General features: G+C 49.7%; 1 protein-coding gene across 1 annotated transcript in view; it reads right to left on the reverse strand.

Moving 5' to 3' along the window:
* The window catches only part of ATRX (ATRX chromatin remodeler), a 1,771,102-nt gene that overhangs the window by 873,052 nt on the left and 880,069 nt on the right, over nucleotides 1-17,981 (reverse strand). The gene's annotated exons all lie outside the window — the stretch shown is intronic.

The following is a 17,981-nucleotide window of genomic DNA, read 5'->3' on the forward strand; positions in this document are numbered from 1 at the left end:
TTTGCTGTGCACCACGTTGTTTGGCTACTAGCCGGCTGGCTTGTGGCCTTCTGAACGACGCCCGACGACAACTTTCCTGCTGGTCTGGTTGCTCCAGGCTGGCCCTTGCTTCCTTCTTCAAGAGAGGCACCCCGGACCCTCCTGGTCCACTCCAGACGCCATTTTAGGTCCACCGCGTGGGCTTGAATTTGCCAAGGCTTTGTTGCCCAATCCTGGGTCCAGCGACGCCGACAGCTTCTAACTTCGTGGGACAGCTCGATCCTCCATCCTGGTCGCCGACAACGCCTCCTGGTCCGCGAGATCTTCGAGCTACAGCGTCACCCACTCACCTTGTCGAGGTGGCTACCATCCGGTGCCCTCCTGGTGCCCACTGACTACTGGCTAGTAGTCTCGAACTTGGTCCCCTCTGCTTTCAGGTGTCATCTATCTTCGAGATCCAGGCTTGGATCCAACTGAACTTTCTTCACTGGTCACCGGCCAGCATCTTTTCTTCCGGCTCCTGGTCCGTCTACGAGGATTCCCGACGTCTTTTCAGACCTATGCAGCTGCAGCCCCTGGGCTAGGTAACTTCGGCATTTCGGTGCCCCAGCATAGCCTCACTATCCAAGGGTCAGAATCTACTTTCGTTTTCTCCCTACCAGGTCGGGTTCGCCCGAGAACACTAACTTTCTATTTCCTAGCTACCATAGACTTTTGTCCGCATCTCGCGTGAGAGTGCACACACTGCACCCGAGTCCCCTAGGCCTCCTAGTCGTAATCTAACGATTCCCTAGACAAGTCCTAGCGATTCCAAAAGCTATTAGTACTGTACTTACCTGCTAGGAATTTCACATTCCACTTTTAGAGTATATGGTTTTCCGTGCCCCTCGGGCATTTGTATATACTGTGCTAACTTAAGTATTTTTGTAAGAGTTTTGGTTTGTGCTTAGTACCCTGTCCTCATAAAGAGTACAGGGCTGTTGTGATCTTTAATAAATAACTGTTTATTTTCATAACACTTGTGTGGTGTCCTTTCACTGGGTATTCAAGGGGTATATGTGTGGTAAACAGCTGGCTTAACACGCCCTCTCGAGTCTTTAGCCTTAGACTGCTCGTATCCATGCTACTAGGATAGCTGGTCTATAAGGTTGACTTACAACCAATCATCAATAAGGGTTGCTGGACTGATACATAGTGGGCACTAGAATAGTGACCACTGCATATCAGGCCACCTTCTCACATTGGTGAGCAGCGGTTGGGATTTGAGCTTGCTGTTGTTTTACCACACGTATCCTAAGAATATCTTGTTGAAAGATCACATAAAGTACTGTTAGGTACATATAACTAAAGCTTAGAATACTCTGAGTTCTACTGAACCAGCTGTTGTAGCTCCTCAAGGCTTAGCACACCTTGGCTGCAACTCTAGCAAGGGATCAGTAGGTAACACATAGTGTAAGTAGGTGCATCACTTACACCACACTAGAATCAGCATGTCAGACAAAGGAGGAAACTCTGAGTATCCCCTTGTGTCAGTGGACCTTCCACAGGTCACTTCAAAATATGCTGCTCTTAGCTTCCATGAGATGAGACAAGTGTGTACTCTCAGGAAACTAAAACAGGGGTCTAACCCCACCACTTCCTTTCTGATTGGTCTCTTAGAGGCTTATGATGCCAGTAGGGCTGGTAACCCAGACCCTTCTAATCCAGAAGGAAGTTTGCCCTCCTTACAGGGTCCCTTTGATATCCATCCCCTCCATGAGGCAGATGATGCTGAGGAGGAGGATGAGTTGTCTGGGGATGAGGCAGATAAGGGACAGGTAGAGGTCAGAAGACTAAGCAGGTCCAACTTAAGCAGACATGAGCTTGGTACTGGGGGACCCCTGGGCCCACTCTCAGGTCAGCTTAACATTGGGAATGGACGAATTAGGTCTCTATCAAGAGGCTCTAACAGATCCATTCAAACCAATGGCTCTCAGAACTCTGCTCTGAGGAGGATGACCTCCCCTCAGAGGAGAATCTATGCAGCTGAAGAAAGGGCAGCCAAACTGAGGATTGAAAGGGAAGAACTTGCCCTGGCCAAAGAGAGGCTTGCCTTTGCTAGAGAGCAACAGTTGAGTGGGGCAGTCCCCACTGGTGGCAGCAATATACCTAGCAATAGGGAAAGGAGTTTTGATACAAAGCACCTGAATAAGATAGTGCCCCCCTTTAAAGAAGGGGATGACATCCACAAATGGATTACTGCTTTGGAGAGAGCCTGCACTGTGCAGGGTGTCCCCCAAAGTCAGTGGGCAGCTATCTTGTGGCTCTCCTTTGATGGTAAAGGTAGAGATAAGCTCCTCACCACAAGGGTGGAGGATGCTAACAATTACAAAATCTTGAAGAATACACTGGTTGATGGGTTTGGTTTAACCACTGAACAATACAGGATGCTGTTCAGAGACACCCAGAAAACTCAGTCTCAAGATTGGACTGACTTTGTTGATTGTGCCACTAAGGCTTTTGAAGGCTGGCTACTGGGTAGTAAGGTTACTGATTTCAAAGGATTGTATAATCTAATTATGAGGGAGCAAATCTTAAATAATTGTCAGAACCAGCTATTACATCAGCACCTGGTAGACTCTGAGTTGACCTCTCCACAGGAATTGGGTAAGAGGGCAGACAAATGGGTCAGAACCAGGGTTAGGCCTAAAAACCAGGGTGGTGACCAGAAAAAGGAATCAACCAAGCCTCAAGAGAAGGGTGGGGATAAATCCACAGAGAAGACTTCCCCAGGGCCCCAAAACTCCAACAAGGGTGGTGGGTCCCAGAACACTCCTTCAGAACAGAAGAAACCTTATTGCCATACCTGTAAACAGGTGGGCCATTACAAAAGTGATGCCAAGTGCCCTAAAAATAGCAATAAGGAAAACATACCCCCAAGTAACACTCCCAGACCTCCTGTTGCCACTAGTGGTAATCCCCCAGGTGGTGGGAGTGCCCCCAAGAATGTGGTGGGCATTACTTTGGGCAATCAGGAGGACTATGGCCTAGCCAGGTTCCCTGACCACACTCTTGTCTGTGAGACTGGCATGGGGTTTGCCAACTTCACTACTGGACCCCACATCTTGGGAAAGTATAGACAAGAAGTTTTAGTGAATGGTCAGAAAGTTGAGGCATTCAGAGACACAGGGGCCAGCCTCACCATGGTGAGTGACCATCTGGTCCCCTCTGCTCAACTGACCCCTGGTTTTACTTATCAGGTGACAGACATTCATGGAATGAAGAGAAGGCATCCCATGGCAGTAGTCAAGCTCAGTTGGGGTAATGTCACAGGGCCCATGAGAGTGGCAGTGACAGATAACCTACCTGTAGATTGCTTACTGGGGAATGACCTGGAACTCTCAGCATGGGCTGAGGTGGAACAAGAAACTCATTCCAGAATGATAGGCCTATCCAGACAGGTTAGTGGGGCAGTAATAGCTACAGCCCCAGTCCAAGCACCATTCCTCCCTGAAAAGGTTGGAAGAGCAGTGGTAGCCACTGCCCAGGCTCAGACAGACTTTCCAGAACAGGATAGGAGGGCTGTGACAGTCACAGCCCAAACACAGACTGAGTGCCCTCCTGAAAAGGTTGGCAAGGTTGAAATGGTCTCAGCCTCTACTCAAACAGATAGTGAGGTTGTGAAGCCTGAAACAATGGATCACTCCACTCAAACAGAGAGCATTGAGGAGGAAGAAGAGTCTTCCCCCTCCCAGACACTAGGTGAGAGCCAGCCTCCTCAGGGAACTGACTCTACCCCTGTTGAAGGAACTGCCCCAGAGGTAGTCAGGCCTAACCTGGCAGAACCCCTGATGGCAGTGGACCCTTCCCAGGTGGGACCCAGTCTGGAGCAGGTAACCTGCACCTCTCTACCCTGCCTCAGTCAGCCCAGGGCTGAAGAGGACAGGGAGGCCAGTGGTGGACCCCAAAGGGCCCCCTGTCCAAAAGAACCCCTTAATCAGCAGATTAGGATCACTGAAGCTGGTAAACCTAGCCAAGTGAAAATAGAACAGACTCCTGAGGGATCCCCCTTAAAAGTAGTTAGGGAACTCCCACAGCTGGACACTGTTGGGCACAGCCAAACATGGGGCCTAAAAACCCCAGACCTGACCTGTCCCTCCAGTAAGCCAAACAGAGGGACTCAGCCTCCAGCTTTAGGTAGCCAGAGGCTGACCCTGAGAGCTCAGTGCATCTCGGCTAAAGAAAGAAAGGCACACATGATGAATGGTGATTGGAGGAAGATGAGCCCAAAGGTAGAGGAGCCTCCCTTCAGTACTCCATCCCAGCATCAGCCTTCTTCTTTCCCAAGACACACCAGAGACAGAGATTCCCTATGGTGGAGACCCTCAGATACCCTTAGGGTGAGGGGTTGCCTAGTGGACCATGACACAGGGGGAAACCAAGCCAGAGCTGGTCCTTCCTTATATGGCCACTTAGGTAATAGAGGCTTACCTGGACAAGGATAGCCTTATCTCCTTTCGTTTGGGGGGGGGTTGTGTAGGAAGGTACATCCTGACTATGGTTGCCCCCAACTTTTTTGCCCTGTGTTTTAGCTGGTTTTGGACATAGTCGACCTGGGACCCTGCCAATCAGGACCCCAGGCCTACTGCTCTCTCTTTAAAATGGATTCCATGTACCCTAGGTACATTTCCAATTGGTACTGGGCCACCCTATCAGACCCTGTAACTCAGGGCATGGGTGTACCCAGGGCTGCCAGGGGCTGCAGCATGTATTATGCCACCCCTGGCTGGCCTCCTAAATTTGACACAACTGGCTGCTTGACAGCTGGGGCAAAGTCGTGTAATCACCCTTTGCTGTAGATATAGTATACCTATATCTAACCCTAAAATGGACACACAGATTCCTATCAGTCACTCCTATGGCAGGCCTTAACAATCCTGAAGGCAGAGTGCTTGGAATCGTGTGAGATGGTGCTCTGGCATGAGCTGAGCCTGTCTGCAGCTTGCGGAACCAAGTCCTAATAGCTGTTCCATGATATCGCATACCATATACTCTTAAGTGCATTATAATCCTCGCGGTTAAATGCTATCTTTGGTATTGCTTTATCAAAACATGTCGAGTAAGGTGTCATACGAATTGGAATACTAACCCCTCGCCAATTCTGGCGACGGGGTTAGCATTCCACCCTTCTAGAGGGACACGACATGTATGTAACTGTGAACCCCGGTTAAAGTTAACTGAAGCCTCAGCTCCACAAAATGGATGCTGCCACCACAGACACGAGTCTGACCCCCTGCAGCTGGGAGTCCTCCCAGTGAGGGGAGCCTGGACAAAGGGTTTCCTGTCAGGGGCGGTGCTAGCACCGTCCCAGATATGGTTTTGTGTATCCTGGGTAGGCAGGGCTTTTCAGGAAGGTGACTGCTGAGTGGCACCCCGGTGCTCACTACGCATAGGCCAGTCAGAACCAGTTCCAGGGGCACACCAGCCCCTGGCCTGGGGAAGTCCGGCAGGGGAGAGGGGTGTAACCACCCCCCTCCTGGTCCCACCCATAGGCAGGACCTAGTCACCGGGTCAGCCCCCTTTTTTAGTATAAAGATAGGAGCGGGCCCCCTGTTCACATTAGATCATCTTTGGAATCAAGATACCACTTTCTTCGAAAGGACTTCACGATTTCTTCTTCAAGATTCTCCCTTGTGGCTAAGGAGTAGTCACCCTGCATCAAGCGGGCACCATCCTAAAGAACACTGCGGTCTGCTGCAAGTCCTTCATCACGAATCCGACGACCCAGCTCGACGAGACCCGGCTTCCCTGGCACCTCTGACCTCTACTCACCTCTACAGCAAAGCTGAGAACCGTGAGTGCGACGAGACCTCGAGGGACCGACGATCGCCAAGACTGCACGACATCTTTACTGCAAGCCCACCGTGTCCTCCACTGGTGAGTGCTTTGGGGTCCGAGAAGCCCCGACCCAGCGCAGCTCCAGCACCCAAGGTCAGCCTCCCTGCATCTCCACGATCGGTGTGGGGCCCTTCTGCTGTTTGCTGTGCACCACGTTGTTTGGCTACTAGCCGGCTGGCTTGTGGCCTTCTGAACGACGCCCGACGACAACTTTCCTGCTGGTCTGGTTGCTCCAGGCTGGCCCTTGCTTCCTTCTTCAAGAGAGGCACCCCGGACCCTCCGGGTCCACTCCAGACGCCATTTTAGGTCCACCGCGTGGGCTTGAATTTGCCAAGGCTTTGTTGCCCAATCCTGGGTCCAGCGACGCCGACAGCTTCTAACTTCGTGGGACAGCTCGATCCTCCATCCTGGTCGCCGACAACGCCTCCTGGTCCGCGAGATCTTCGAGCTACAGCGTCACCCACTCACCTTGTCGAGGTGGCTACCATCCGGTGCCCTCCTGGTGCCCACTGACTACTGGCTAGTAGTCTCGAACTTGGTCCCCTCTGCTTTCAGGTGTCATCTATCTTCGAGATCCAGGCTTGGATCCAACTGAACTTTCTTCACTGGTCACCGGCCAGCATCTTTTCTTCCGGCTCCTGGTCCGTCTACGAGGATTCCCGACGTCTTTTCAGACCTATGCAGCTGCAGCCCCTGGGCTAGGTAACTTCGGCATTTCGGTGCCCCAGCATAGCCTCACTATCCAAGGGTCAGAATCTACTTTCGTTTTCTCCCTACCAGGTCGGGTTCGCCCGAGAACACTAACTTTCTATTTCCTAGCTACCATAGACTTTTGTCCGCATCTCGCGTGAGAGTGCACACACTGCACCCGAGTCCCCTAGGCCTCCTAGTCGTAATCTAACGATTCCCTAGACAAGTCCTAGCGATTCCAAAAGCTATTAGTACTGTACTTACCTGCTAGGAATTTCACATTCCACTTTTAGAGTATATGGTTTTCCGTGCCCCTCGGGCATTTGTATATACTGTGCTAACTTAAGTATTTTTGTAAGAGTTTTGGTTTGTGCTTAGTACCCTGTCCTCATAAAGAGTACAGGGCTGTTGTGATCTTTAATAAATAACTGTTTATTTTCATAACACTTGTGTGGTGTCCTTTCACTGGGTATTCAAGGGGTATATGTGTGGTAAACAGCTGGCTTAACACGCCCTCTCGAGTCTTTAGCCTTAGACTGCTCGTATCCATGCTACTAGGATAGCTGGTCTATAAGGTTGACTTACAACCAATCATCAATAAGGGTTGCTGGACTGATACATAGTGGGCACTAGAATAGTGACCACTGCATATCAGGCCACCTTCTCACAGGGTTCGCCCGAGAACACTAACTTTTCAATTCCTAGCTACCATAGACTTTTGTCCGCATCTCGCGTGAGAGTGCACACACTGCACCCGAGTCCCCTAGGCCTCCTAGAAGTAATCTAACGATTCCCTAGTCAAGTCCTAGCGATTCCAAAAGCTATTAGTACTGTACTTACCTGCTAGTAATTTCGCATTCCACTTTCAGAGTATATGGTTTTCCGTGCCCCTCGGGCATTTGTATATACTGTGCTAACTTAAGTATTTTTGTAAGAGTTTTGGTTTGTGCTTAGTACCCTGTCCTCATAAAGAGTACAGGGCTGTTGTGATCTTTAATAAATAACTGTTTATTTTCATAACACTTGTGTGGTGTCCTTTCACTTGGTGTTCAAGGGGTATATGTGTGGTATAACAGCTGGCTTAACACGCCCTCTCGAGTCTTTAGCCTTAGACTGCTCGTATCCACGCTACTAGGATAGCTGGTCTATAAGGTTGACTTACAACCAATCATCAATAAGGGTTGCTGGACTGATACATAGTGTTCACTAGAATAGTGAGCACTGCATATCAGGCCACCTTCTCACAGTAGCAGCCCAGAATAGCTAAGGTATTTGCCACTCTGACAGTAGTGGCCGCCATTGTAGTGAACTTTTTTCCGATAGAGTCCAACTTGCGGCCCTCCTGATCAGGAGACGACGTGAGTGGTGTAGCCGGATTAAGAGATCTTTTCTGTGCTGCTTGAGTAATAACGGACTCTGCTTTAGGTTGTGACACCAAACAGGCTGGAGCGGACGTTGGAGCCTTATATTTTTTGTCCAATCTGGGCAAGACAGCAGGCACTGAATTGGGATGCTCCATTAATTTAAGACCCTCAGTCCAAATAAAGTCTATAATTGGAATGGTGTATGATTGTCTTTGTGAAACATCTTTAAAATCATACAAGAAACATTCACTCTCATGTTGCTGTTTCTCGACAGTGAGGTGAAAGCGTTTCGCTGCACGGACCATTAAAGAATGGAAGTTTGCAATATCCACTGGAGGGGATGCAAGAGGTGAGGTGGGAGGATTGGAAGGTGTTTGTGCCCTGTAATTGTCCCACTCATTCATATCGACGTCATCGTCGTCATCAGTGTCCTGAGGTGCAGGGTCCTCATTATCCGTGTCAGGACGAGTTCCTTCCGGAGTAGCGGATGGAGTCGGAGCAGGTGCTTGAGGTTGAGGTTGAGGTTGGGAAGGAGGTTGTGATGCTGGGGAGGCAGGTGTAGATGGTGGAAACCTGCGGTTATAGTCATCAAGCATGTGCTGTAGATTTTTGACTAATGATAAAGGTATTTGTGTAACTGGTTCTGAAGTTACTGTTTCTGCTTTGTCAACAGGAAATAAATCATTCCCACTTTCAACGTATTCCCCTTCGTCACCATCATCGCTGTACTCCTGGCACTTAATGTGCAAGTCTGATGGACTAGATGCCTGTCCAAACAGTTGTTCCACCTCAGATTCATGGTCGGATTCTTCACCTCCTGACTGAAACAATTTTTCTGGAAGACGGGCTCCACTCCGTATTGGACTTAGCTGAATGAGAGGCACTGTCCTCAATGTAGAAGCCGTAACCACTGTAAAAGTGGTAGCTGTGGTAGGAGGATGAAGAGAAGCTGACGAGCCTTTTGATGAAATTGGAGGTTTTTTCGTCATCGACGAAGATTTCTTGTCCGTCGACGAGGCCTCGTGGACGATAATGGACCCGTCGACGAGCTTCTTTTGGATGACTTAGTCTTCGTCGTCGGAATTCGCGTCGACGACTGATCCATCAATGGTGTTGGCGTCGACGACTGATCCGTCGACGGTGTTGACGTCGACTTCTTCGTCGACGGTACTGATTTGAGAGTCGTCGACGAGATTTTAACAATCGACGTAATGGGTCGTTGCATGAGCTGTCGTCGACGAGGTGGTCGTCGTCGACGCAGTAGAAGAAGACATAGAACATGTCGTCGTCGACGTAGATGTGACAGACTTCGTCGTCGCTGAAGATGTCGACGGGCGCGTCGACGAGCCAATGCCAGATTTCTGAGAGGAAGGCAAGGCTTTGGGCGCAGACGTCGGAGAACCAGGTCCGGTAGACGTGCCCTGAAGCAAATCCTCTGGGGAAACATCCCTGGAGGACTCCAACAGTCTACTCTTCTGAAGAAAAGGAGATGGAACCTCTGTTTCTGACCCACGCTTCTGAGAGGATCTGGAAACACCAGAAGTAAAACTTTCAGCATCAGAAACCACAGACTCTGAAGTCTTCAACTTCTGTAGCCACAGAAGGAGACAGGCCTCTTTATCCCTCAGAGTCTTAGGGGGAAAAGTGCGACAGTACTTACAGTTCTTCACCTCATGGTCTGGGTAGAGACAGAAAATACATTTACTGTGAGGATCCTTATGAAAAAGGCGCAGTTTACCACAAGAAGGGCAAGCTTTAAACAAAGATTTCTTATTAGAAGACATTATGAAGAAATAACAGCTAGTGTTGAAGAAAAAACTGAGCAGAGCTCAGGGAGACTCCCTTCACACGACGTGCCGTAGAAAATCTGAGGTCTTGGGCTTCTGAGGAGAAGGTTCTAGAGGGAGCTGCGGCCTGATTTTCCGGAATTTGGACCAAAACATAATGACACTGATATGTTGCATAGTTGATCTCTCCCTTAGGCTTTCTATGGGCCTATTCTGTTCTATGGTACTTTTGAGTTTTATGGATATTTTACTGTATTTTATATACGTATATGTATTTTTATAATTACAATTATAAAGATTTTACTTATACATACATATATTACTGCTATTTTATGTACTGTGGGGCTCCCACTTCGACGACGGGGAATATTCAAGCATGTGAATCTATGAAAGACACCCCTAATACTGGAGAAGTAGCTGCTCCGGAGTGGAATGGATAGGATGGATATTAGTAGCCGTGCACCAATGTCAGAACCTCTTCCATTTGAGCTTGCAAGTCTTAATGGTAGACTGAACTCTGGCCTGAGCGAGAATGTCTCTGCATTCCGGCGAGATATTTAAATGCGCAAATTCAAGGTGCTCAGGTTCCAGGCCTACAATTGTAGAGAGGAGGGGTTCGGATGGCAAATCTGACCCTTGTCCATCGTGACGAGGTCTGGTCGAGGATGGAGGAGGATGGGCTCGCACTGGGACCACGCCTGTCGGGGCCATCTGGGGGCGATCAGGAGAATGTGGCATTTCCACAGCACACGAGGATACAACGGAATCGGAGGAAAAGCGTAGGCGAATAGATCGCACCAATTCATCAAAAGGGCATTCCCGCACGACCCGTGGTGGGGATGCCAACTTGCGTAAGATGGGCAATTCCGGTTCTCCGGGGTTGCAAAGAGATCCAGAGACGGACTACCCCACCGTTGAAAAATGAGGTCGAGAGTTGGTTGATGCAACTCCCACTCGTGGGTCGACGACGTGGACTTGCTGAGGGAATCCGCGAGGATTTTGGAGACGCCCGGCAGATGCACCGCCGCTAGGTTAACTTGATGACGGATTGCCCAATCCCAGATCGACTGAGCCAGCCGAGACAAGAGTGGAGACCTGGTTCCCCCCTGCTTGTTGACATAGTGAATACTGGTGGTATTGTCTGTCTGAATGAGCACCGATTCCCCTTGAATCACAGGATGGAAGGACTTGAGTGCCAGAAAAATGGCTATCAACTCCAGCCTGTTGATGTGCCAAGATTGCTGAAGCAGTGACCATTTGCCGATGGAGGCCTTGAAGGTGAGCACCCCAGCCTTCTAAGGAGGCGTCCATTGTTAGCGTGACTTCTGGAGTGGTGGAGAGGAAAGAAGTCCCTGTTGCAAAGTTGGATGGTTGTGCCCACCACTGGAGAGCTGTTCTAATGCAAGCGGTGACACCAACGAGGTCGTTGAAAGAACCGGTGACCTGACGCCACTGTACGTCCAATTCCTCCTGAATGGGGCGAGTCCGTAGCCTGCAATTTGGGATCAGTGCAATACAAGACAATGCCATCCCCAGAAATGACTTGAAGATCCGGACTGAAACGGACAGTTTTGCCCGAATCAGAGACACCAAGCGGAGGATTTTTTGTTGGCGCTTTTGTGACACGAATGCCTTTGTAAGCATTGTGTCTAAAGTGGCTCCCAGAAAATTCCTGCGGGGAGCCGGTTCGACCTGGGACTTGTCGGCATTGATGGCTAGGCCGAGAGATCGAAACACGTCCTGACAAAGGCGAGTGTCTTGAAGCAGCTGTTTGCAAGACTGTGACTTGGAGGCAGTCGGCCAGATATGGAAAGATTTGGACGCCCTGGAGACGCAGGTAAGCCACTACTGGAGCCAATACTTTTGTGAAGACACGAGGGGCGGACCGGAGACCGAAAGGCAACACCTTGAACTGGAAGTCTCTCCATCCCACCCGGGAGCGCAAGTACTTCCGATGCCTTTGGAGAATTGGAACATGGAAGTAAGCATCCTAAAGGTCGATGGTGGTCATGAAGTCGCCCATGGAGAGAAGACGCAAGATCTGTACTAGTGAAAGCATGCGGAAGGATTGGCTCTTGAGATACCTGTTGAGTGCTCGCAAATCCAGGATCGGTCGCCAGTCTTCTTGAGTAGTAGGAAAAAACGGGAATAGAAGATGTGAACGGGACATGCCCCCTACCTCGCCTAGGTCGCCATGTCGCTCAAGATCCCGGACATCTCCGATCGATCCTCCGGCCTCTCAAGCATCTCGGACTCCACCCTTCTCTCCTTCTTTGCAGGACCCAATCACAACAAGCGGAAAACCGGAAGGACTCCCGAGTAACCCCGGAAGTCCATCCCCCTACACGGAGCCGGAACACGGAAAAGCCGGAAGCGAAGAGGGCAGTTTGTTCAAGGAGTTGGACTCGTGGCAGGAGACAGCTGACAGTGAACCTAAGAAGAGCATCGGTGAAGACGAGGAAGTCTGGACCGAGGACTGGTGGAGTCCGGTGGAGGACGCTGGAGAGCGGCCGCAACTCAGGGAGAGTTGCGGCGGGGCACAAGAGTAACGAACCCTTTGTATATTGAAGAGTGTAAATAGCCGTAGCTTGAAACAGTCACGACCGCACGTTTGCACTTACCACTGTATGTATGTATGTGTGTTCTTATATAGCGCTCGATGTTACCCTTGGGCATCTCGGCGCTTGCCTTGGGAACCCGTCCTGGTTTTTCCCTGTTGTGAGTTCACCCGTGCTGAGCATCTCCAAGGTGAAAGCCAGGCATCCCATCGCGGGGGGCCGTTGTGGAGATTAAGCAAGCTTGTTGCCCAGAGCTGCATAGTGTGAACTTGTGCTTAGAGTGGGCACCGAAGCGAGAATTATCGAGTCCGTGGACAATTGGGTTCAGGACCCTGCCGCGTCGGGAATCGAACTCTGGCCCCGGGTCTGACCTCAGCTTCAGGGTATGCCTCCTCTAACCAGTGAGCCACACTTCTCCACTATATATTGTATAGTTCACGTTCCCGTCACAGACGTCACTGTACAGAATCCCCGCACTTGTTCACGGCAGCACCAACCCCTCTTTCTCCCTGATACTCTTTTTTTCCTCTCCATCTTGTCCCGTTTCCCACCCTCCTCACGGTCCGTTCTTATCACACACACCTGGTGACGGTATTCGGTATCAAGGCAACCTACAACAGTCAAACTAACGGCTTTTTCTCTTTCTCTCCTTCCCATACCTCCAAGGAACCACCATCCCGGCGAACGGCCAACTGGACCTGCTGGACGACCCCAACCAACGCCTACCCCAAGAACCAGCCCTTCCGAGGAACTACTTGGACGTCGGACGACCCAACATCAATCCGGAGTCACCACTGTCCTTTTCTTTCCCCACGAACTGAAATCTCTGTACACTAGTAATAAAAACCGACTCAGAAATAGCCCACTATATACGGCCTCCACGCCTGTTATTCCGGTCCGCACACAGCCCACGATCACAGGTGGTGTCAGAAGTGGGATCGTCCCGAAGCATGGAGGCCGCTGTAAAGAAACTGGCGGAGACCCAGGAGCAGCTGGGAAAGATGATGGAGCAGTTTCTTAAAACCACCGAAGATGACCGAGGACAGTTACACGATGTCTTGAAAGGCCAAGGGGCAGCCAAGGATCAAGCTATGGACCGCCTCACCGATGTACTAGGCCAACAAATACCTGTCGCATCACTCCCCTCGGTGGTTCTCCAAAAGTATGTACCCGGAGAAGACCCAGACTTTTTCTTTACTAATTTCGAGCGCCTGGCCCAAGCTGCTGCCTGGCCACCTGATCGTTGGGGTCACTATCTGGGTGCAGTGCAAACGAACGAGCTACAAGCAGCGTACCAACAGGCCAACATTCAGGGGCAAACCCCTTACGCTGATATTAAAACCTGCATTCTCGAACGTCTAGGCATAGACGACGAAACCTACAGGTTGAGGCTACGACAGGCCAGAGAAGGGCCTCAAGAAACGCCTAGGGCTTTATCTTTTCGTATTAAGGATCTGGCGAACCATTGGCTACGACCCGCCACTGCCACAAAGGAAGAAATCTTCTCTAAAATCTACCTGGAGCAGTTTCTGGCGTCCCTGCATCCCTCCACACAAAAGTGGGTTCGCCAACACGCCCGCCTTACCCTGGAGAACGCGATCGAGATCGCCATTGCCTTCAGCTAAGCACAGGAAAAACAAAAACCAAAGGATGAACAATCACACCGTCCCCAGCCCCATAACCCGAACCGAGTTCCGAGACCTCCCCTACCCAAGAAACCGGATCCAATATCGGTACTCATTTATCCCGTTATTCCCCGAGCACCTCCCCCCGGTCCTCAGTGCTACCACTGTGGAGGATATGGACACATCGCCCGAGTTTGCCCCCAGAAAGAAGAACCAATTTGTGTCTCACTGTGGACTCTAGCCCTCCCAGATTTCACTGCCCGGTGAAGATCGATGGACACCCAGTCCTAGCCCTTGCTGACACGGGCTGTAGACAAAGCGTACTCCGACCCCAGGAGTTCCCAAAACCCGTGGGACCAGTGACCGGTACAGTGGCCATTCAGTGTGTACATGGGGACACGAAACTGTATCCTACCGCCCGGGTTAAGGTTCAACACGCTGCGGATCAAGGAAGCACACTAACTGTTGGTCTCATACCCAACCTACCGGAACAAGCTGGGCAGTGACTACTCAGGACTCCCCCGTTTTCTACATGGTACCACTGAGTCCCTAGAAAAATGGTGGTTGGAAGCTCCATTTCCCGACGGCCAACCATGTCCAGAGACATCAATCAGACCTCATAAAACCAAAAATCAAAAGAAGAAAGAAAAAAGAAGCTACGCAGTTTGTCCTGTTCGAGTAGAAGAGCATCCCTGGGAAACCGACAGGGAGTTTCGTGCTGCACAACAGGAAGATCCCGTCCTTCAAGATGCATGGGGGCGGTCCCTCGACAATAAAGACCTTCTACAAGTAGGTCCCTACTTCTTTAAAAAGAACGGCCTTTTGTACAGAAAAGGGGGGCACAACAAACACCACAGTTAATAATACCAGGGCCCTTCCGCGATAAGGTGTTGTTTCTTGCCCACAGCCATTTGCTGGGGGGTCACTTTAGCGACGAGAAGACAGGGCAGGCAATTCTGGAAAAGTTTTATTGGCCAGGTGTCTATCAGCAAATAAAACAATATTGTCGTGCATGCCCGATATGCGAAAAGAATAGCAGATACAGACCCCCCAGAGTACCTCAGCAACCCCTACCCGTTATTGATATACCCTTCAGCAGGGTAGAGATGGACATCATAGGCCCCCTCTTGCCCTCCAGAAGCGGGTGTTGGTATGCTTTGGTCTTCGTCGACTACGCCACTTGTTTTCCTGAGGCCGTCCCTTTAAGACAACCCACAGCTCAGAACATAGCCAAAGCCCTGATATCGATCTTCGCTAGGGTAGGTTTCCCTAGAGAAATCCTAACAGACCAGGGGACCCCCTTTGTGCACGCCCTCATGAGGCAGGTGTGTTGTCAACTAGGCGTTAAACAGATAAGGGCTTCCGCTTACCACCCCCAAACGGATGGGCTTGTTGAGCATTGCAACGCCACCCTAAAAACCACCCTGAAAAAATTGCTAGCCCTTGAGAGTAAGAGGTGGGAAGAAATGTTACCCCTAGCCCTAGCCCTGTTTGCGATCTGGTGCAAAGTAGCACCGGATATTCACCTTATGAACTCCTGTATGGGCGACCCCCATGAACCCTGCTAGATATGGCCAAAGAAGCGTGGGAGGCTGAACCAGATAGAACCAAACCCCTCCCCTAGTATGTGGAGAACCTCAAGACCCATTTAGGCCAGATACGGGATATCGTGCGGCAGAATTTAGTAACCGCACAGGCAAACCAGAAACAACAGTATGATAGGAGTACAAAACCACGGTCTTTTCTCCCAGGAGATCTTGTTCTTCTCTTAATGCCATCCTCACACCACAAGTTACTAGGTCAATGGCAGGGTCCTTTCTCTGTCCTACGACAAGTAACGCTGGTTACATATGAGGTAGAAACAGACCCTAACCGGCATACCTCCCAGATTTACCATGTAAATCTACTTAAAAAATGGGTAGGTCCTCGTCCCGTACTGTCCAGCACAGAACCCGAGAAGACTCTGTCATATGAAGTCTGTATGGATCAGGATTTGACAGAAAAACAGAAACACGAGCTCCGTAAATCCCTGAGCCCGCTGCAACAGATTTTCTCATCATACCCCGGTCGTACCTCTGTGATCGAACATGCCATCATAACAGAACCCGGGAAAACAGTACGACAACGACACTATCGGGTTCCTGAGGCCCGTAGAGTTGTCATCAAGGAAGAGATTGACCAGATGATGCGTCTGGGCGTCTTAGAACCGTCTATCAGTAGTTGGAATTCACCCATAGTCTTGGTCCCAAAACCTGACGGGTCGATCAGGTTTTGTATCGATTTTTGTGAGGTGAATAAGATCTCGTCCTCTGTTAAATACCCCTAGCCTCGTGTGGACGAGATGATCGAACGCATAGGGAGGGCCAAATATATCAGTACACTCGACCTCTGTAAAGGTTATTGGCAGATCCCATTAAGAGATGACTGGCAGGACTCAATAGCATCACCAAGGGCGGTAGCGCCTCCTCCAGAATGCGCCTCATCCAACTAAAGATACTAGATAGGACCTACTTCACAAGAGTGACAATGCACAAGATAGATAGAGCCTCAGACCAGTTGTTTGCGCACCTGTGAGGGTTTGGGCAAATTTTATCATACTCTGTGGGAGTGTCCAGGTATTGTGTCATACTGGACAGAAGTAATGGATATCATCCCAGAAGTTAGCGGGAACATAGTTATGCTTTCTCCCAAATGCTGCCTCGTAAACATATGGGAACCAATGGACCACAACCACGCAAACAGACAGTGGGCAACAACAGGGATGATGGTAGCAAAGCGAAACATTGCTCACAAATGGGGTGCAGCACAAAACCCAACAGTGACAGAGTGGTGTAAAGACATAGATATGATCATGGTGGCTGAAAAAGCGACAGTCACAGAGGGTTCCAATAAGAAATGGGGGAGGGTATGGGGTAAATGGAATGAATACAGAGGTCATATATGTGCCCCTCCTGTTGTAGACCATGTATCAGACGATAAGATGTAATAAGCGTAACTGTATATCCTGTCCATCACTGTATGTTTTATTGCTCGATGAGATGTTATTCAAGTATCCTTGTCTGTATGAGGAAAGTATTGCAGATCGCGAATTAAATAAAATGTTATATTAAAAAAAAAAAAGAAGAAGACCAGAACCGGAGGACCCTCCTCATATCTTACAGCAAAGACCTCTTGAAACACCTCAGAACCTCCCCCTCCCTTCTGGACTTCCCAAAGAACCTTAAGACATGGCTCTTCAAGACGGAACAGGCATGATCTACTCCTCCCCACTCAGGCCTGCCATACTCAGCACCTGGATACCCTCAAGGGTGACTATCTGCACTCTACAAATTCACATAGCAGGTTTTCTGACACTCTCTAAACATTATGCATTGGGTTGCAAATAACTCACTTAAGGGATCAGGTCATTCACTCAAAGGTCAATATGAAAATTAACATTGTCCTTACAGTTATGTAAATGTAAATCCAGTATTTGTAAAGCGCACAGCTACCCGGAGGCATCCCGGCGCTGGGGGCTGTCCAGAAGATTAAGCAAACTATTGCCCAGATCACATGGTGCTGGGCTAACCTGCCGCCCGTGCTGTGGATCGAACTGTGAGCCCCAGCGTCCTGTGTCAGTCGCCCTGGCCGCAGAGCCACACCTCTTCCCTTTGTCTTCTGTCTGGAAGTTGATCACTGTCGCCATTACAAAATTTGAGTGTACGTGGGATCGTAGAACATACTTACAGTTCAGATATATAAGCACCAATCCCTCAACCTGAATCAGCTGCAATAATTCACAAGCCTCTTTAATGAACCCTTGAGGCGTCCTATTTGTGCATTCTGGCCAGCGCACAGTGGATTCTAGAATAGTTATTGGCCATGGATGGGCACTGTTCATGTTTAATATTATTACAGTCAAGGGTGATGAGTCGCAGTAATGTTGCGTTGTAACTTGACAGTTAAAACTTTTAAATGTGTTTACATTAAAAAAACGAGTTAACTATTGTTTCTTTGTACAAAGTATTGTCAACATAGCTATTTCTGCTGCATTCATGTCCCTTGGAATAACATGTTTTGTTACTTTCAATTACACATTATGAAGTAATTGGCATTTCAAGT

This window comes from Lissotriton vulgaris, chromosome 4_1 (assembly GCF_964263255.1).
Source record: "Lissotriton vulgaris chromosome 4_1, aLisVul1.2, whole genome shotgun sequence".
Taxonomy (NCBI): Eukaryota; Metazoa; Chordata; class Amphibia; order Caudata; family Salamandridae; genus Lissotriton; species Lissotriton vulgaris.